At 37.5% G+C, this 23,055-nt stretch overlaps 1 protein-coding gene across 3 annotated transcripts in view; it reads right to left on the reverse strand.

The window, feature by feature from the left end:
• Positions 1-23,055, reverse strand: part of LOC122792925 (signal-induced proliferation-associated 1-like protein 2) — a 2,084,855-nt gene that overhangs the window by 918,257 nt on the left and 1,143,543 nt on the right. Inside the window, exon 1 of one of the 3 annotated variants that reach the window (XM_044060496.1) lies at positions 10,794-11,057. The exons of the other annotated variants lie outside the window; for them this stretch is intronic. The gene's annotated coding sequence lies outside the window, so the exon portion shown is untranslated. Of the gene's footprint in view, positions 1-10,793; positions 11,058-23,055 lie in introns of those variants that run through there. 3 annotated transcript variants of the gene reach the window in all.

Consider the following 23,055-nt stretch of genomic DNA (forward strand, 5'->3'; position numbering starts at 1 on the left):
CCACATTAACTTGGTTTCAAAGCTACTTCACAGAATGCCACCATGCAGCCAAATGGAAAAATGACCTATCCTCCCACCTCCCAGTACTAGTACGGGTCCCTCAAGGGTCAGTCTTAGGCCCACTACTCTTTACAGTCTTTACCAACAATCTGCATATGGCCACCAACCTGGCTACTACTATTCAATATGCAGATGATTCAACTTTAATATGTGCTGCTCCCTCACTGTCCCAATTACAAGAAAAAAAAAAAAACAAAAATCAATCACAGAAATAGAATCTTACCTCTCTAGCCAACAACTTGTATTGAATCCCAAGAAAACTAAACTCATTATTTTCTCTGACAAAAACCCAACAGCTCCCTTCACTATCTTCTCAGCTGATAACACCAAAATTGAACCCACATCCAATACAAAACTGCTATGCATCACTTTTGATAGTAACCTTAAATTTGACAAGCATATCTCCAAAGTTATCAAAAAGTCCCATATTAAGCTTGGTAATCTCCACAGGTCCAAACAGTTCCTTACCCATCCCACCAGGCAGGCTATTGTCAGAACCCATCTTTTTTCCACCCTGTTATACGCCTCACCAATCTTTACTAACCTGAGAAACTCTGACCTAGCTAAGCTGGAGGCATGCTACAATAAAATAGCCAAATTTGCTACAAATCCTCCACACAGGTCTCACCACTGGGCAGAACTCCACCAGCTCAGCTGGCTAGAACTACCCAATCTTCTGCATTTCCATCAAATGCCCACTGCCCACAATATTATTACTAACCCAGGAAACTGTCCTGTACTTCAAAACCTCATCTAGCCATACTCTAACCTCAGAAGACTACGATCCACAGAGAAATCCCTTTTTTCAGTCTCTAAATCTTATAACAGCTTTGGAGATGCCCTTTATTCTAACTACATTTCCTAAGTCTGGAGCACCATCCCTCAAAACATTCTTAATGCTACCAATTCCACGATGTTCAAACTACTTCTTAGGACCCAGCTAAACAGCAGCTGGAAGTGCTCTTGAACTGCCCCCAGCTAGAGTACACCCACACTGAACACACAAAACCACTCTTCCTCCCTATATGACATTCAGCTTGCACCTGCTATTGTATGCAGTCATACCGACAGCAGTTTTACCTGAATGTATGTATTAGTTGAAAATTCAGACGGTAATATAATTATATAATTTTCACCTTTATTAGAGTGTAACAGTTACTACATGTAAATAATTTTGTATAATTTTAAACATTTTCTGCCTTCTCTTTAGATTGTAATAGTTTTAGTTCATGTAACAAATGTGTCCTTATGTACTGTCTTATCTGTCTCTCAATGTATTTCTCATTTGTACTTTTTCTGCTTATAGTTTTTGTGGAGCTTTTTTCCCTGGCCTCCACTGAAAATGGGCTATAAACCCAGTTGGACTATCCCGATAAACAAATGTAAAATAAATAAAATAAAATCTTTATGCCATAACATCATCCAGGGTAATCATAGAGAAAAACAAATGTGGCCGTGCTAAGAGAATGCAAAGCAGCACAAAAAAAACATTTGCAACCTTCCATTAAGGTATTAGATTTACTGTCTTGTTCTTAGATTTAAATATCAAATTATCTAAAACATTAATGTTACATGTAATACTTAAACAGAAATTATATTAACTGATTATATTCAGATGATTGCCCCAATTAAAACACATCACATACAAACACATCGCAGACTAAACCATATCACTGGTCTGGATGCCACAGACAAAAAGTAACAGCAACAAAACAGCACAATATAGTTTCTAGCTTTAATGACCAGTGGACGTTGAGCTAAGAGAGCATGTAAATACGTTTGTTTCCTTTAATATACATCAGGTATTGCTTAACTCGTTAACACCTGTGTGATGTGCAATTTCACACCTCTAGCAGCCTATACAGATCTTCGAAAAAATAAACTTAAAAAGTATAACATAAAATGTAAATATTCTGTGAATAATAAAAGCTATTACGACTCAACCCATAGCAATGTTATCAATAAGAAGTTTTCTTTATAGTGGTAATAGCAGTCGTTATCGTTCCATATAACATATTATAATGCGCTCAAACGCAAAATGATATTTTTCTGCTACACTTTCACAGACAAATTATCATATCTTAAAAATTGTGTAACCTAGACATATACTGTTAAAATATTTTTGCTAGCCAGACATAAGCATTCAAATGACAACAAGAAATTCATCTAATTCCTCCAACAGTGCAAATGTATTGAGATATTTAGATCATTTTGAAAACATGTTTAGTTATATAATTAGCAATATAAATAGCACTTAATATCTCACAAGATGTGTAACTTGCAGTGCAAATGTCAAAGATAGTTTTCTTCAACATTTGAGATTTCAACTGGTGTCATGCAACAGTTTGCAAGTCACTCATTTTTTTGAAGTATTAAGTACAGATAGAAATAGTGTTTATTTTCACAATTACTAATATCTCAGGTACAGTGTGGAATAAATGGACATCAATGATGAATTGTCCTGCCTCCCACCTTGGCATATCACACTATACTCCTCAAAAACACATATGGCTCGCTGATATGAAAATATGAATGTAAATATGAAAATAAGTAACTTAGTTAAAGAAGCCAGACCTAAAAAAGTCTGGATGCTATAAGGAGCTATGGGTTAAAGATTTTGGTAGAAGGGATGCACCATCCTGGGAATATAGTTTGTAATATTGTTAAACTAAAGCTCTACTGATAAGAGCACAATGTCTTGGTCTTCACTTCCTGAAGTATAGTTTCAACAGCTTGCTACAAGCAGTTCTTGCTAAGAAGTCATTATGAATGACATGAATACAACAAGACTTACACTAACACACTGACATGATAAGCAATGCACATCAACCAACAATCCTGAGAATATATGCTGTGGTCAGCAACACTAGAATTTATTTCAAATGAAGGCTCTTTCAACATGTAGAGCTGTTCTCATACAGTTTATCCTGGCACCAAGTCTGTTCTTATTCATTGCAATAACAGTGCCTCGATGCACACAAACACACACACACACACACACACACACACACACACACACACACACACACACACACACACACACAAACACACAAACACACACACACACACATGTATAGCTATGTACATTTTTTTCAATTGTATGTATTTATTCTAGTCTTTTAGACTTTGCTGAATAGAGGTGATTAAACTATGTTCACACAAACAGGATTTATAAGTTTTATCAATAAGTTTTCCAGAGGTTAATACAGGACATCTAAACTATGCTTTGTAAAAACAAAGGTTAGGCAATAGTATTTTCAATTTCTAAACGAATTCTCCTTCCCTCCTGCCAGTTTGAAAGAACACATGTACTTCAGTGTGAATGAGTGTGTGTGTATGCGTATGTGCACACGCACGCACGTGTGTGTGTGTGTGTGTGTGTGTGTGTGTGTGTGTGTGTGTGTGTATGTGTATGCACGCATGTGCGTGTGTGAGACATGTGGCATAATCTGCAGTGAGACCTTTTAGCAGCTACCCATAATCACACAAAGGACATCCTATTGAAAACAGTAATGACGATGCTTAACAGTAACTGTACTGTATGTGCTGCTAGATTTATTAAATTCCTCTAACAGACCACTGAAGGCAAAGCTCTGAAACCTACCAAAAGTCTCAAAATCCTGAGTGCATTACAGAGCAAGCAGGGTTCTTCATCTGGCAGCAGTGCATTGTTTTTATAGCTATGACAGAAGAAGATATCTTAGCCAGCCTGGAAACCATTCAAGTACTCCAGCCGCCGTGGCTTGGCAAAGTTATTCATGACAGTGCTTAGTTGAGTTTTAAGTAGGAAAATTGCTCAGTGACTGGAAACTGCCATTTTTATACAGGAAACTCTCAATGAATCAATACTGCCATTTTTCACTCACTGAGTTTTGTCTTGTCTTCATAGATTTGATTTTTAAATGTTATGAGCTACCGACCTACAGAGACATGAGTGTCATAACCCCGTGTGTATCTTCTGTGTGTGTGTGTGTGTGTGTGTGTGTGTGTGTGTGTGTATGTGTGCGTGTGTGTGTGCGCGTGTGTGTGTGTGTATGTGTGTGTGTGTGTGTGTGTGTGTGTGTGTGTGTGTGTGTGTGTGTGTGTGTGTGTGTGTGTAAAGTTTTGATTTTTGAAGGACATTAATGACGAACATTTTTGTGTAAGCTGTAAGGGTAACCTTATTATGCAATCCTACATAAAAGAGAAGAGCCCTTCTTCAGACAACATACACATTCTCTAAAACATCTTATATATAATTAAAAAATAAGTAAACAATTAAAAACAGCAAATCACTGCTTGCATTTAACCCGCCTTCTTTTCAAGGCTGGTTTTAAAGGGACAGAGTTGTCTGAAAAAGGGTTCTTACCCGAAAGCGCTAACGTTTTACAATAAATCTTTATCAGCCAGTTTGGACTCTGCTTATTTGTGTGCTGCTGTTTTATGTTTTTTGTAAGTGGAGTCCTTAAAGGAAGTTAAGAGGCTTTTTGGTTTATTTCATTATTATGCAATCTTGGAAGGTTACTGATATTTACTTTTAGTGTTAGGCTGCAACTCTGATGGTATCTCCCACACTAGTACGCTCTAGACACACATTTTCAAATAGAACTAGATAAAATACTACCTTATAGACCAGGATGAGGTCACTTCTACATAGCATATAACCAAACAATTTATAAACACAATTCCTCAGTCATTCAGGAGTAGTTCAAGTTTCCCAGTCTATTGACTTTTCTAGTAAGGAATTGCATTTTATAGTTGATTTGGGGATCTAGTCCAAAGGCTACAAAATGCACCATTATATTCGATTACAGGTAGGATCAATGTGATATAAAGTGGTGCACTGTTCTCCCTGGGGTGACTAGGCATGATCTTTAGAATTAGGTAAGTTACAAAATATGCTCTTCTGACTTTGACAGATACACGCTATTCAAAGTTTAAATTTTTGCCTTATCATTGTACACATATCTTTAAAGATGGTACCATTTTAATGTATTTGTAATAATAATTTGTTTCCCTTTTTGCTAAGACTCATGATGCCACGTTTACTGACCTTAAAGGTCATTACTACTGCTTCATGTGTGAATGTTCACCAGTCATCTTGAAGACCTTCAGCATATTTTATTGAAGTGAATAATTTATTAATTTAGCAACCATCAGCATATATAATCATCCATAGCCCATTTGTAATTTTTACATATGAGAAGAACAATCCAAAAAATTAAAGGCCTCAGTAAAGAGTCCTGTGGCATACCACTAGTAACCCCCATCAGAAGAGAGAGAGAGATCACCTCCCATCCTGATTTTGTTGTGCCTCTCCCATGCCAACTTCTTTCTTGCTCTTTAATCTACCTTTCACCATTGAATTATATATGGTTTCCTATTTAATACTTTTAATATGTCACTTATTCCCACATACAGAATAGTGTCAAATACCTCACAAGAGATAAGATAAACTGTGCACACCATGTTTCAATAATCTGGTAAAAATGGACACCTTAGCATAATTCAATAACTAAGAAAGGACATCTTATTTTATAATTGAGTAAATAAACCAGAAATATAGAGGTTATACAGACCATCACAGTAATCAATAAGAAATACCAATCAGGACTTGCCCTTATTCACTCTTACACCTCCCACTCTCAGTGTTTGACTGTTTCCCCACAAACACACACACAGTGCACCCACACTAACTTCATATTATTCACATCCATGTCAGTAGATTTTGAGCCAATCTCCTATGCAGCATTATATAAAAAGCCTTACTAAACATCACATCCACTGGTTTAGTCCCATTTATAAAAGATAATTAAATTGACAATACTCTCCTTCCAAAATCTCACTGTGACTTTTATCATCCGCTAACAAAACAAGTTTTTTCAATGAAGAAATTATACTCACAAGCTTATCATTTTCTTGATCTGTCCAAAGTTTTAAACACTATTACCACCTCTGCCTCCTTCTATTTATCAAGTAATGTTACAGATTTTAGCAGTGCATTAAAAAAGCCTTATGTTCATGTATGTTCTCAACAGTCACTCCCTGAGCACTCTCTAAAGTAATCCATCAGAAATTACTCTCTGAGCACTCTCTAAAGTAATCCATAAGAAATTACTCTCTGAGCAGTCTAAAGTAATCCATCAGAAATTACTCTCTGAGCACTCTCTAAAGTAATCCATTAGCAGTCACTCTCTAAATTAATCCAGCAGCAGTTCCTCCCTGAGCACTCTCTAAAGTAATCCATCAGCAGTTCCTCCCTGAGCACTCTCTAAAGTAATCCATCAGAAATTACTCTCTGAGCACTCTCTAAAGTAATCCATCATCAGTTACTCTCTAAAGTAATCCATCAGCAGTCTCTCTCTGAGCACTCCCTAAAGTAATCCATCAGAAATTACTGTCTGAGCACTTTCTAAAGTAATCCATCAGCAGTTCCTCCCTGAGCAGTCTCTAGTAATCCATCAGAAGTTACTCTCTGAGCACTCTCTAAAGTAATCCATTAGCAGTCACTCTCTAAATTAATCCAGCAGCAGTTCCTCCCTGAGCACTCTCTAAAGTAATCCATCAGCAGTTCCTCCCTGAGCACTCTCTAAAGTAATCCATCAGAAGTTAATCTCTGAGCACTCTCTAAAGTAATCCATCATCAGTCACTCTCTAAAGTAATCCATCAGCAGTCACTCTCTAAATTAATCCAGCAGCAGTTCCTCCCTGAACACTCTCTAAAATAATCCATCAGCAGTTACTCTCTGAGCACTCCCTAAAGTAATCCATCAGAATTTACTCTCTGAGCACTTTCTAAAGTAATCCATCAGAAATTACTCTCTGAGCACTCTCTAAAGTAATCGATCAGCAGTCACTCTCTGAGCACTCCCTAAAGTACCTGTCTATCTGCAGTTCGTCTCTGTACACTCTCTAAAGTAATCCATCAGCAGTCACTATATGAGCACTTTCTAAAGTAATCCATCATCAGTCACTCTCTGAAGTGATCTGTCAGCATTCTCTCTCTCTCTGAGCAATCTCAAAAATAATCTATATGTCTAAAAGAACTTCTTGCTTGTAATCTCCTTAAATCAGTCTTCCAGTGCACAGACACACAACTAATATTCAATTCCCTTTCTGACATAAAATGTTCCATCACACTTTGGTTATATTCCATTGTTATCTTTATGATAAACCTTCCTAAAATAACCATTTAGCAAATTCATCAGTCGGTGCCCTCACATACCAAATGACTTATTTATCAATTCAGTTTCTTACTATCAAATATTGTTTCTCCATTTCCCACTTTTGACCACTCACAGATACATATTTTTCGGGTCTATATTAGATCAGTGAACGCTGACTGATCGACCGTATGTAAGCGAAAGCTTACAATCTCAAACTGTCAGATCAATGATTTTGTTCCTAGGGAAAAAAATCTCTGATCCAAAACACATATACACAACACAAGTACACCAAACAAACAGAAATCCACACACATACACCTAAAATCTGACACCTAACCCTACACTAAACTATGCACAGACCACTAACTATCCACTTACCTTAACCCAAACCCTAACCCTAAGGTCCGTCACTATCACACACTCACCTCACCCGCTCCCTAACCCTAACTCACCTAAATCCACCCTAGCCCTCAAGTCCACACAATCGCACACATACCTAACCCGAGCCCTAACCCTAACTCACCTAACCCACCCTAACACTCACATCCACACAATCGCACACTTACCTTTATCCGACCTGTAACCTTCCACCACAGCACTGAAAATACTGAAGCAACAGAAACGGACAACTGAATTCTTTCCCTAGGAAAATAAATCAAGTTTCTGTTTCTTTGATATTTCTAACTTTCGCTAAAATCAGGTCGATCAATCAGCGTTTGCTTGTTTAAATGTTCGCTGATCTAATATAGACCCATATTTTTCTGTGATTTAAGATTTAACTTTTTTATCTACCCATCATGAATAAACACTTTTACCTCTTTTCTTTCCCATTTGGAGAGAAATTTTCATACTAGGCTAATGTCATAAAGTTTACTTTCCTTAGCAGCCTGCTATTCAACTAAAGTGTTCCTCATCTTGTCCCTTTAGTGAACTCTTCTCTTTCTCCAATCCCTACACAGACAGATGTAAGAAATGCCAGACTTCCAGGTCAGATGTTCATTATTTCCCACTGACACTCAGAAATCATTGTCTGAAACATCCTATGTGTGCTATGAAACATTGAAGATAAAATATTTTCTCTGATCTGTACCTTTAAAATTGTTCTGATTCAGTTTCCATAGTTAACTGCTATTCTGCCTTTTTTCTCCGAATATATTAAATGTTGCCAAATTCCATTACACTCAGGATAAATGTTGAATGTCGACTATAAACAGTGTTTTTAGTTTCTCTGACATTTAAATCCATCCTTTATTCTATAAATAAGTTCCAGTTCTGCACTTTTAATGCCACATTTAATCTCCTATGAACATCTATAGTGCACGACACAGGAACATTCAATGCCACTATTTTCATAATGTACATCTCCATAAAACATGTCTTCAGAAAGAACATCTTCTTTCATACACACAGCTGCATCTACAACCAGTTTTATGAAAACTATTCATCCTCTTTAAAACAAACAAAAAAAAAACAACAAAAAAAAAACAAAACAAAATACCTTGAAATGCTCCTGAATCTTTTCATCCTTATACATCTATGGCTTCATAATGGCTATCATGCCCAATTCAAGTAACATAAGTACCACTTTCACTTTACTAATTGTATTCTTCAGCTGCTGGGCATTACTTAGTGAGGCCCTTAAATCCTTTCCCTACTAGCATGCTTGCTTAGCATACATTTGCCTATCATTCTGTCTCTTTGCATAAATATATTTGGTAATCTTACTACACTTATGAATCCCTTCTGCTCTCAGACTAATACATGTGCTCAGAGTTAAAAGAAAAGAAAAACAAACTGACATGAAGCACATAAGGGAAAAGAAAAAACTCAATCTGATGCTGGTTCGTATTCAAACATGCATGCATGTCTTTGCAGTGAAAGATTAATGCTGTTAGCATGCCCCAAAGACTGATTTAATTCAAGATCTAAAATGTAACTGGTGGATTTAGTAAGCAGGCATTTTTTTGTAAGGATATTTTGCAGAATGACTGCAAAACTCACATTAATTAATTTTAGTACAAAACAACTTACATATTTGCAAAAAAAAGTTTTGTTTAGTTAAATCATCCATAACGCCATATCCTGAAGAGCTTAGAGATCAGAGTCACACAATAAAGCACATTGTTCCACACTATCTATTGATGAAAAACACTTAACTAAATGTTACTTATGCAATATCATTGGTGACAACTCAAACTGAAGGAAAGCCTGAAAAAAGAACTGGCTGGGCTCTACTGTGCATCACAGAGGAATAAAGTTCTGATTACAACCTAGATGCTCCAAGGATCATTAATAGCTCTGGAAGAGATGGAGGGAAGAATGCGAAGGAGACACCAATGCAATCTAGCCAGACCCACTGCTGTACTGCCATCTAGTGTAGGCTAGATATAGTAGCAGTACTTGGGCACTTGCCAGAAGCAATTGAGCAAAGGCATGCCAAACAGTGAACTTTATAGCTGGAACTGTGCATATGCAGTACTGCATGGAATGGGGTCAGTGCTGCATGATGATCCCCTCAGTTTGGGAACTGAGGAGTGAGATAACAGCTAAAATCCCTGCAGGTTGTCTAGATGATGGCCATCCATGGCCAGTTCTCACCCAACAGATGGAACAAGCAAGTCAGTCATCAGAATACAGTTGTTGGTTTGCAAGCAGCAGATGGGTAAAAAAGTATAAAAAGCAGGAAAAACATGGATGCACAAGAAAGGACACACAATTTGTCTTGTTGCAGAAGGCTAAAATGAAACAAGCAGTGTGTCTGCGTCTGCATGATTCATTGTACAAATTCATATAAAACAGCTATTAGATACTGATGCAGCCTGTCATGTTCTCCATTCAGTGCTTTAAAGTGATGGCAGTATAACCTAATGCTTAAGTCAATGAACTGTTGCACAACCGAACCCTGCAGCTTTGGATATCAATTCAACAATCTCCATTAGCATAGTATGTGACTTAAGGAAATCACAGGTATCACATACTCTAGAGATACCGTGATACACAGACACTTAAGCCAAACTGTACTTACTGGTTAGCAAAACAAAATAATATGTGCTGACCTGCCTGCCCCTGTACAGCATTACATCATACAGTGCCTTCCTCTTCCATTAGATTCCCAGTAGCTGACATTCATTGTAAAAGCAGCTGGCTAGTTCTAAAAACAAAACCAGTAATTGCCAACATGTGTCTTAATAACTAACAGTGAATATGGCACAGTGCTCTCGTTTCAAGCTGATGTCGTGTGAAAGGAAGTCCTGCCACAGGAGACGAACCTCTCTTATCCTGTTCGGTTACAGGACACACATGCTCTTTGCAGTACCAGTCAGCTGAAACCTCCATGCTACAGATTTATGCAGAAACACAGTTTTCTTTAACTGACTTTTAACATTTTTCTCAGAGCACAGCACAAATAAGCATGTGTTTTAGAGTACTTCCTTTTCATGACAGTTATTTCTCAGTTTACGATCTTCCTTTCCTATATTTACACATTTCAAAGCTATACTAACGAAAGTCATAAAAGTTCAGTACATGTTTACAGAAAGCATAAGTGCATTTCTAAAATGATAGCATCTGTTTAAAATCATAACTTACCCGTTTTTATTTTATGCCATTGTTAGGTTTCTCTGCATGTGCTCAGCCTGTTTTCTCTCTCTCTCTTTCTCTCACTGTGTAAAACTTCACAAACCAAAGGACTGAACTAAAAACCCTAAGTTCTGCTTTGCTGTGGTGTGTCATAGAATCAGAACTCTGTAGCTCGGAAAGTATTTAAATCATGTCCTCTCTACAGTGTATAAGTAAGCCACTTCCTGTTAATAGAATGAGACATCTTAGGCTCAGACCATGCAGGTGCTATAAACTCCAGTCTGAGACATTTACTGAGTGTAACATGTGCCTTCTTTTCAGTAGGATAGCGAAAGAAGAAGCACTCTGATGCAGAGATAAGTGTTCTACTGGCATCTTGCTAGTAGCGGGCCTCTTTAACATTTATTTCCAATGCAAAACTTCATTTTTTTCTATTTTTAACCCCAATAACAAATTGAAAGACCATAGGGTGCTATATAACCCAAAACTCATCACAGTTCTCTGCTGTCTGTTGTAGCTGCAGATATGATGATATCGTATCAGGGAAATGCTTGCTGCCATTAATGGTTTACTTCCTCTGCCTCATTACGTAGGCCGTAGACCACAATTCTGGTTCTTATTATTAAGGTTCTGCTTTTGTTGTATCGTTGTCAGTGATATGAACTGTATCATGTTAGATGCTTTATTCCACGACACAAGTACCTCAGTGCATTTTTTTCTACTGACCCAGGCTGTTTTGCTAGTAATGCAGACAGGAAGCATGCCGATACACATTTTCTAAATTAGGGAGCAACAGTTTCTCACTACTTACAAATGGGTTTACTGAACTCCATCTGTTTTACTGTAGGTTACCACATGTTGAGTGACAAATCTCTGGGACTACTTGGTAAGAATGATCATATTCTAGACTAAGCAGCTTTGTAGAAACTGTTTTAGAGTAACTGAAAATGTTCAAAACTTTAGTGAGGTCTTGCTGTACTCAAGACTATCAGTACCAATTGTTGAGCTATGCTAAACAAAACACTGCATCTCCCACTAGTGAGCAGTGTGGTCATCACAAGTCACAACTTATGCAATGTGCAATGTTTTTGTACCAGTTATCCACAAGGGCAATATGAATGTATATTGCCCATCATTGCAATCATTCAAGCAAAAGTCAATGCTATTATGCCCTTAGCCAGGGACAGGGGTAGGGGGTGTTACAGCTGAAAACAGCTACGATTCTGTGAAACAGCAATGGCTTTTTCAGTGACACAATGTGATAAAACCCTGAGTGAGACGCAAGTGACCTAGGCTCGAATAGTGATCTGAGTAGTGCAGGAGCCAGTCAAGAATGGTGGGAGTGAATGGTCAGTGTTGACTTACCCAACCTTTGGGAGGGAGGCATCATTGATCGACTGCAATATTGGCAGACATCAGATATCAAGGCAAGAGACAGCATATAGGCTGTGATATACTCTGGTCTGCCAGGCCCACTAGCACTGTAGGTAGCTGTCAGAGGGTACATGGATACGTGATCAGATCACTGGAATATTCTATTAGGCCCCGTCTTGGTTTGGCATGCAGTGTAATATTAGGTGGTGGGGTTAATGTCAAAAGCAGAAAATGACAATTTCTAATGGGTGCCAGCTGCAATTGTAGTCTCTTGCCCCACCCTTGGTGTTAAGGGATGCTGAGAAGAAGAGACAGAAATCAAGTGTGTTGACAGGACATGAAAACAACAAGATAGTTTCAGGGGTAAGATGACAGGAAAAAAGAAGAAAAAAAAATGAGCAGGGATATTGGTAAGAATAGAAGTCACACTATTAACTGGAACTCAACTGAATTTTAAAGCAGTGATAAAATAACTATATTAAAAACTCCAGGCTGTGCTACAATAGTGAAATGGCAAACTATAAAATAAATTTTAGTGAGAGACAGTAAAGTGTTTTGATGGCTGGGTTCTAAACAGGAAATTTGTTTTATTAGTGCATGAATACATTTATATGTCTGGCCAAACATTTTTGTATTTCAAACCATCAATACTGAATCGTTTTTCAACACATCAGTATATACAATCTCAAAGTGTGATTTGATCCATATTCCAAATATTTATACTTCCTACCGACAGCATATCATTCCAGAAAAAAGACAGGCCTGCACGGATTGCAGAGCAAAGTAACTAACTGCCAATGTTTCTCAAGTGGTGAGGATAACACCCTTGTAGAGGCCCACAATTTCTAGAGGAGTACCAAATAGGTTTATGTTGAGGACAAGTTGGATATTTTTGTTTTTGAGGTTTTATTATGCTTTCCAACCTGACAGATGTAAAAAGAACAGAATTAGGCTTCTTTTTAGGTGCAGGTTACAATTAATTCACACAAGCACCCAGCCCCACAAGTAGTAAAATATCAATATAGTACAACAACCTTTTATCACTGGATTGTAACTGGGAGATATTTTCAATTTGTAACACATCCTGCGGACTGCTAACATTCACCTGTCATTCCCAGAAAGGAGGGTTGGGAAATGATTGATAAATGACAGGCTGAGAACAGCTTCTTATTTAAACAGGATGTTTTAAATTAAATAAACACAGCTGAGGAGTGTGTGCAATGAAACACATTTCTCCAGTTATATATGACACACTATCACTATGTCTTGAAGGAATTCATCAACTCACAGACATATCCAAAGAACCACTTGAAGCATGCCTGTGAATAAAGCATATTAGGGGCTTCCCATGTTGGAACCATCCATGCTTTTAAATTGATTTCACCATGAGAAAGTAGCTAATAAGCTGACTGTGGCCCATAAAGCAGTCTTTGACACAGTGGTCCTAACAAGTCTCTAGTGCTGCGGAGCTGTAGACCTGATCCCACTGGGTGATGCAAATTGGATCTCACCCTGGGAAGGCAACATTTCTGAGGGTATTTCATATGAAGGTAAATAAGAAAAGGTAAAAACAGCCATTGACTAGGCCAGTCATAATAATGTTCATTTGAATTAGGGTAGGTTCCCCGAAACACGACATGTTTACTCGGCAAAAAATCAAGCAAAATAGAATTAGCAGCAAAATATCCAAAAGTAACAAACTTCCTAAATACTGAAAAAGAGAGTTTTTTCCAAGGAAAGATAAAAGAGATGTTTTGAAGGGGAGCTGCATAAACAGAATTACAAACCAAGAAGTTACAATACAGCCATATATCAATGACTGGACTCCCATGCATTCTGTAGTGTCACTGTATATGGCTTCTCTCTTAATTTGTCCAAGTCTTTTGGGTTTCTAATACCATGATGGGAATGGAGTCCATTACTAAGTCAAAGCATGATTAAAGTTCATGAAATTAGTATTGTTTCAATCTTTGATGACAGCCAGAAGTGCTGTTCACACCCGCAATGCACCCATTAATGATGCCTTCTGCAATTCATATGGATTTACATGTATGGGTAACATATCTAAATACAATTGTAGATTGTTTTTTATAAGACCCCGTTGCTCCTAGTAATATTGGAACTGTCTGGGTATCTTTCTTCCACATTGCTCTCATTTCTGCCTGCAAATCCTGATATTTTAAACTTTGAGTCTCTCTATATACACAAGACACTGTAGTCACTGGATGTAGCAATTTCAATGATCAGTGCTACTTTTGTCTTCTTTTCCTGGATCACTATATCTGGTTTTCTAGCATCTGTCTTTTGAACTGCTGGTAATGGGTGATCCCATGTGATGTACACTTCATAATTTTCTATGATGCTTTGTAGCTAATTTTCCAATGTTTTTCAGCCACTTCACTATTGTAATGTTTGCACAATCCCCAGTGCAACAGTCTTGCCACATTATTATGCCTTTCAGTACACAGTCCTTCAGCCATTAGTATGACACAACTAGCAACGAGGTATGCAACTGTTTCCAATTCTGTTTTACAAAACCTACATTTGTCTGTTTCTCCCACATGTTCAATGGACTTTGTAAACCAACATGTACGTAGTCCACTATCGTGGGCCACCAATATTAACCTTTCATCTTTCGGTTTGAATTTGACTCTCCTAAACCATTCCTGCATTCGATCCAGATCATCATGAGGTTCTTCCAGGAGTTTTCCATACTTGCAACTATATTTATGCATATTCCACATTTCTTGACTTCTCATCTCATCCTTCACCTTATATTCTTTCTTTTGATTTTTAGCACATTCAGTTGCTGCCTGATTTTTATCTACTTCTGTTCAGATTTCCATTCCTGCTTGACACCAATATGCTTCTGCTAGACTAAGCAGGGACGTCATCTTAGATTTATTGCCCCCATGTTTCAAAACTTTCACTATGTTTGAGTCTTGTGTGGTCAGCAGATATATGTGCAGTCCCAGGACTGCAGGTCTATACGTGTAATCAATTTCAAGGAAGCCCATATCTCCTTCGGAATAGGGAATATATAATCTTGGTATGCACTGATTTTTATAAATCATTTGGTGAGCATGAAGCATCCTTCTTGTATATCAGTGAGAATAAATAGATGATGCAGTAGTATTTGATGGAAAGAGCTGTTCAAGTGTCATATCAGTAAAACATATCTTACTAAAACATAGATGAATCATAATACAAACAACTGCAACTTCCACAAGATGCCACAGAACACATGCCCTTCAAACACAGTACATTCTGGGAACTATATACAATAGACATATTTTAAAGAGAAAAATAAAAGCAGCAGTTGTCATTACTTTGGAAACCAGAGTTTAGGTTATGTAATCCTTTTAACAGTATCAGTTGCTCTAAGACTGTAATACTTATCAAATAATGCATGTTATATCTTTCAGGTGGTTGTTCTCTGCAGAAGTAACAGGCTCTAGATCAGATAACTGCAGTAGGTCTCATGGTCTATAAGTCTTCAAAAAGTCCACAATGCCTAAAGAATGCACTGAGGGTCTGTCAGGTGAAGAACTTGTGGATTTCCATGACAAAGGGACACAAAATGTGATATTTGGTAACCTGGTGATTTTGGCAGGGTGATGGCCCAGATCAGACTGTAGGCCTGTCTACTGTTTGGTTTAAAGAGCCATTCATCAGTTAAAAACAATTGTAGAAAGGCATCTTACATAATATATACACACAAATGCAGCACTATTGAATTAATATATTTACTGTCATCCCAGATGATAATAAAACACGAACTCTGATGTCATAAGCAGTCTACTTTATATTAACCTAGTATCAATCCAGTAACAACTTACACTAACCTAGTATCACTTTGCACTACCTCTTACTTTATTTAATGTACATTGCATTAGTGTATTTAGTTGCATATATGTCGGGAACAAAAATGTAGCAAAATATTTTCCCACTGACAACTAAAAGAGTTAGTGGCTTCAGATGTCCTTAGCTGACCATGGAATTTAAGGCACTTGTAAGGTATGAGGACTATACACAGAGACTCTGGGAGGAGTCCAGCATCACTACTTTGTGAATCTTCAGAATTCCTGCTTCCATTTGAAGCAAACCATTCAGTAATTCTAGGTCCTGCAGAGGAAAAAGTCATAAAGATTCCTGCTCATTCTAAGTCTCCCCTGTGCCTTCATGGTCATCTACTTCAGGGTGTAGTTCAGCCTCTAATAACTAAGGCTACTCAAGCATTCATAATTTAGGCATATGCCTACATATCCTCCTCTTCTTCACTAATAAAGCTGATGACAGCAACCAGATGACCATCCTGGGTTTCTAGTCAAGGCAAATTCTCTCAAACTTGTTTCAAATCTCCTCTCTAAATGCATTGAGACAGGTTTTTGTTCTTTGGTAAACAACATCCGGAACAGTCAACCAGCTGTCTACTTATTTTATGTGCAAACTTCTTGCTCATATCTTCATTGTTTCCTTATGCACACAATTAATTCCTTTGCTTAAAATAATGCAGCTGTTATTCCTCTACAAAGGTATGCAAACACATGTACCCTGCTCTCACTCCATTTCTAAGCTCCACGCTCTTGCTAAGCACCTGTAAACAACTGTTTAAAAGCTGCCTAGAGAATTCATATAAGTATATGGACTTCTATGCATTGCCCAGCAAAGCTTTACAAAGGCTTCAGCATCCCAACTATCCTTTATCAGGTAACAGATTCCAACTTTTTCAAACAAAGGGAAAGGTCTTCTAACTTGAATCCCTTTAGTTAGTCTGAAGAGGACCCTGGATCATGTAGCATGCACTCTTAGACTAAAGAAGCTTGATAAATCTGAACTTGGTGAAGGACCTCTTGTATGTTTTGACAATTATCAGAACTCTGGAATGTTATACGTCAGTGCTGACTCCATGCTTTACAACACCTCCAATATAGCTCTGTAGTTTTTCAAGGCTCTGTTTTGGGGTCCTTTCTCTTCTTTGTCCCTCAACAACCTATCCTTCAATTTTTAAATGGTTTGAGCTACTCACTACAGATACCTTATGCCTTCACCACTCTTGGACAACTGCTCTTGACAATGATCATACAGTTCTGCAAAACTGAATCTAACAAGACTGCTTTGCCTTTCTGACAACAGAATACAGTTCAAGCAATGTTCCTTAAAACTTCTTAAAAATTGCACTAATTCAACTCATTTGTCTCTTCATAATCTCAGTGCTGCTTATATTTGTCATGTTCATGTCTACATATACACTTCTGCCCGATTTAAGCCAACATTTTCAACTTTCATACTGAAATAACTATTCAAGAAGATATCACCCAGCTGAAGGTGCATATCAGATTCATTTGTACAGAAGATCGTCAAGGAAGTACATTATGTTCCTGTGTTGAAGTATGCTCTGTCTCCTTGGTGGCAACATTATGTCCCCTATGATGGGGCACGCTCTACCCTTGGTAGCAGCATTATGCTCCCTGTGTTGGAGCACACTCTACCCTTGGCAGCAGCATTATGTCCCCCATGTTGGAGCACTCACTATCATTGGTAGCAGGGAACTGATAGACATATACAGTGCACACTGCAACAATGTCCAGTAAGGAGCAGTGGATGTAATGGCACCTTATAATTTTATTTTTAAAGATAAGAATTTACACATAAAAATGGAACTGTGAGTTACTTATGAAGCATATGAAGCAGGAATGTTAAGAAAAAATTCACATCATGAATCTGCAAAATAACTTACTCTCTGAGTCAGTCACAACCTAACAGAGATAGCAGCCTTTTAATGCAGTGATGAAAACATATAGTGAAATATGTTCGAATCATTTTGTTTTGTATGTTGTCTTCTCAAAGCCACTGCATTCATGATGGATCCAGTGGGGGGAGTTACCAACAGTTATAAAAATTTCTTAGTATGCCTGTTAGTCCTGATTAAGCAGAATAAAGCTGTGAACCATGCTGGTTTCATGGGTCATTCACTCATATACAAATACTTTAAATGCAGAGGGGGGAGATATAGGTACTGTAAAGATAGGTTTTATTCGTTTAACCCTGAAATGGCTGTCAGGGTTAGTGGTATCTCAAATAGTGCCATTGCTGCTGGGGTTGTGGTTGAGATTCATCCACTTAAGCAGTAGATAGCTGTGGTACTGCTAGTAGTTTTTTATTTCTCAGCACAAAGCATGAAGCTATCAATACTGCCTCCATCATGAGGCTAGGAATTAAATAAGAGATAAATAGACAGTATAAATCAGGTTAGCCTGATAAAGGCTTATTTAATTTTTTCACTCTTCTCACCACTGTACAAAGGTTTGGTGAAGCAAGCAAAGTGTGTCGATCAGAGACCACATATCAGATTTATATTGCGCACTGCAATACTTCATTGTATCTCTGCTTTGTTTGAGTGATCAGCATTAAAAACTGGCAACAGCAAGTTTCAAACTTAAAAAACACTCAGAGGTGTCAGACTTTACATAAGCAGGTAACTGTTACAAGCCTGAAAATGGCACAAATAGTATGTGACAACTTCAAGGGGATTAGAGTAATAGTGAAATGGACTTATCAATAGACTACTGTCTTTTTCCAAAAGAATCTTCAAATGTTCTTATGTGATCATGGCATTTGTCAAAAATGCTGCTGATGAGAATTTTACCGTTATCTATAAGCAAAGGATGGTATTTATATTAAAAAGAGAACAGCATAAATATTTCCACCCCTTCTAACTGACATATGAAAAATAAAGTGGCATGGATATACTGTAAAAGATAACTCAGTTAAATATATAGAATGAGATACTATGCTTTCCTGTAAACAACAAAGATAGCTACATATAGGCATTCAGTGGTTTAACTTTACTTGTGCCTGAATAGCTCTGATACCATCTTTCATTTATGCATATACCTGTAGAGCCATCTAGCATTGCCCTATGACCATCTTATTTGTCAGACATTTTGAAAACTACAGTCAAGCTGGCAGAAAATCGACTGCAAACATTGTTGTTAACCTTCTACACTGAGCAAATCCTCCATAACAGTGTTAAAAATAATACTTCTATACAAAAAGCAGAGCATGTGAAATGAACACTGGTTTTGGTTATCCAAGAATAGATTTAGTGATTCAAGCTTCTTCTTTTCACATTGCCAAGTTGTAGAACATACTTCCACTGGCACTGCAGTAAATGTCTTCCCAGTATGCATTAAACCCACCTCCAATCAAAATGGACATGCCAGGTTGGAATTACTATTATTATTATTATTATTATTATTATTATTATTATTATATTAAAAAATTTAATTTTGCACCTGTTCTGATGAGTGTACTAGTTATCTAACAGGCAAGTCAAAGCTCTGCATTATCACTCATTTGAAGTTTTTTGATAGAGCCTTCTTTCTGATGTTGACTGTTATATGCATTACCTGTTTCTGTTAGGTTTCTGTGTTTATCCCATCTTTAACTGTATTGTCTTTAAGAAAGTACTAACAATGTGACTTATCACTGTGTCTAATTTCCTATATGTTTGCTTTAGATTATTCTTTTTAAAAGATTATTTTTAAATTTTGAATTAATCGTGTACGTTTATTAGCTGATTAATACATGTGTTTGATGTATATTACATTTAAGTTAATTTAACGATTATTCTTTGAGCTTTTCTTCTCTGTACTGCACTGAAAATGGGCATTGGCAATTTGGACATTCACAGTGATGAAATGTAAAACATTAATAAGTAAATAAATAAAATAAATGTCCTTCCTACTTACAAAAACAGATCTAAACCTTTAAGTACAATTTATAATTCTTATTACATGTTTTATTTCTTTAGTTTAAAATGTTCAGGAATCATAAGCTGTTAGCTAACTGAGCCTCAAACTGTAGATAAAACTTTTGTTGCAAATGTTCAAATTATAATTATTTATTTGTATTTATAATTTTATTAAGAGTATTACAGTGCCTAATCTTTGGCATTTTACAAATAAAGTCATAAATAATTGAAAATAAATAAGTAAATAAAAAATAAAAAGCACTAATAGCAAGGGTAGAATGCCTCAAAATAGTATTATTTTCAAATGTTGCAGAAAATCCAGAGGGATACGTCAGTCAGTCTATAGTACTTTTATTGCATGCTGAATGATTGGGGAAAAAAAACAAAACTACTTTCTCCAAACTTCAAAGGCAACTTTTTTTGCAGGCAGCAAGTTCCTCTGTACCCCTTATGTAGAGGAAGACCCCCATCCCCTGAATTTAAATATGCCTACTCTGAGGTCAAATAACAGCGGGCAAATGAAGAAGAAGAAAACGTTGCTGTTGCTGAACTTGTTTCACGCCTTTTTATTCAGTCGGTCGGCACTAGTGTTATCGATTGGGATGTCCGTCAAAATCAGTAAAATACTTAAAATTTATGTCAATGTCCTGCTCCCCTGCTAGGATTATAGTAGGTACTCCTGTAAAAGTGGCCAAGTAAGGACCTTGTACAGAAGGATGCCAGCTGTGATACCCTAATCAGGTATGGTAGCTGATTGCAAAGAACTGGGTCAAGATAACAAAAGATAACTGTCCCAGATCTTTCCAAACAGGTCTGTGGAACAGACAACAGTCACTCCCTCCAGTGACTTCAGCTGCCTGGTAGGGAAATAGAGGCACAACAACTCTCTCACATATATAGGACCCAGAATGTAAAGGTCTTAGTAGGTAAGGGTGAGGATCTTTAAAATACACCTAGCTACAACTGGAAGCCAGAGCACATAATGCAGCACAGGGATGATGCAACACACAATAGATGTGCCAATCAACAATCTGATGATTGAATTTTGTAGTCACTTCAGACACACTAACTCACCATCCATAAGCCCTAGGGAAAGGGCACTGCAAAAGCCAAGCAGGAAAACCAAAGCATTTATCACCATTGCAAAGTCTGACAGTGGACTATAGCAAACATAACCTTTCCAAGATAATCTGAGGATTTCTAAGTCATGTGTCTATGCTTCCTGTTCCATGGCAAATATTCTGAATCTTGAGTGCAAGTGAAGTCATGAAATGAACACTCATTAGTCAGACTTGACAGAAGTAAATGCTGGTAAAATAGTGTAATTTACATTTGCACTGCTTACTGTGATCTTGTGGTTTGGTGTGGGCACGTAGTTCTTTGCACTTGATGTGTTAACCTGAAGTAAGTCTTGTAAAGTAGCTCTTGAATATGAAGTTTCAATGCAATGCAGTTTGAAACTCTCCTTCAGATATTTTAGGAGATGCAAGCTCTGGTGGAATAAAGGGATGAAGCCCTAACTAACTAACTTGGACAGTGCAGTGGTGCAGCGGTAGCAGTGTCGCCTCCCAGCAAGGGGTTCTCCAGTTCAATTCTTGGCTGGGGTGCCTTCTGTGTGGTGTATGCATGTGTGTGGGTTTCCAACAGGTGCTCCTCTTTCCTCCCATGTTACAAAGACATGCACCTGTAGCATTTCTCCCCAGGGCTTCATTCCAAGTTGGACTATCCCGGTTAATAAATGTTAAATAAATAAATAAATAAAAAACTACAGCCCAAGTGAAATGAGTTCAATTAGGGCTTGGGTGAGGGAGTGAGTGATGGAACCAGTAAGGAAATTAGTGTTTTCATTCTCTGGGAGAGTTTGGCATAATGGGTAAGATCTTTACATCATAAATATAAAATACAAGATTTGATTCTGACCTCTGGGTATTGGCTAGGCTTGTAGTAGTCTGCATACTGATAACCTAGTATTTATCTATGGACCAGTGGTGAAGAAGAATGAATGAATACATCTTTCTTAAATCCTGGTGGAAGTAAAGGCTTGTAGAAGATTGCCAGATTGGCACATGCAGATCAGTGGGTCAGGGAAGAATCAGGATCTCTTTTTAGGTCACACCTCATGGCTTACCTAGCCTATTGTGGAAATGTTAGCATGCTGGGGAAAGGGGTAGGGTTTATGAAAAAAACTGTCATCAACATATGTGACACTGCTGGCTACTATCTGTTCCAAAGCTCTTCTGCATCACTGCCAATGATGACCTCATCTGGAGGGGGAGGCTAATTTTGGTGTTATACGCCATTAACCAGATTCCTTACCTCCCACTTTGAGGGAGTAGATTGGATCCATGTGAGACCAGTTGAAGCAAATGATGGGCAGAGAATAAAAAAAAATATTTTAAAGGGCAATTAAACCTACAAAACTTTAAATGGTATGGCTTTCACTGTGGGAAAAGAGAATATGTACAATAAGGACACATACAGTTAATCCAATGTACAATGTCAGGCTTGCTGCAGTTTGCTGCAGATGCACCAGTTATCTTGAATGACACTGAAAGACAGATTGTGTCACATTTAATGACTAATTTAATTTGTGTTTAATTCACTTTAGTTCAGTTTTATTGAACAGTTAGGTGGATTTCACCACAAGGGGACACTTTTCAGCCATGACCTAATCACAGTAAAAAAAAGTAACATATTATCAGAGAAAGAACACTGACTGACTATAAAACATCATTTATAGCATGACTACATGATGACAGGTTAGATGTATAACAGAAAAAAACAACTTTAAGTAAAAGCCACATGGATGACCAGAGGTAGGGCAAAGATGAGCCAAGCAACATATAACAACAGCACATACCTGCCCATGTCTCCTATGTGCTACAGCTGGTCTGCACTCTTTTACTTACTAATAACCTCATGTAGATAGACCCATACAGTATGCATAACAAAGAACCAAGCATGTATATTCACTAACTGTCCATTTGCATACCTATTGGTGGCAAAAGTGTCAAAGCCTGTGATCCCAGACCTAGTCCAAATGACCTGCTCCCCAAGACCCATCTCTGTGATTCCACTTCTGAGCTGCTCTGCACAATATTCAGGCCCTACGGGACACTGAATCCTCATGGACTAATAACT

Source organism: Protopterus annectens, chromosome 2.part0, assembly GCF_019279795.1.
Source record: "Protopterus annectens isolate FY-2018-M chromosome 2.part0, PAN1.0, whole genome shotgun sequence".
Classification (NCBI taxonomy): Eukaryota; Metazoa; Chordata; order Ceratodontiformes; family Protopteridae; genus Protopterus; species Protopterus annectens.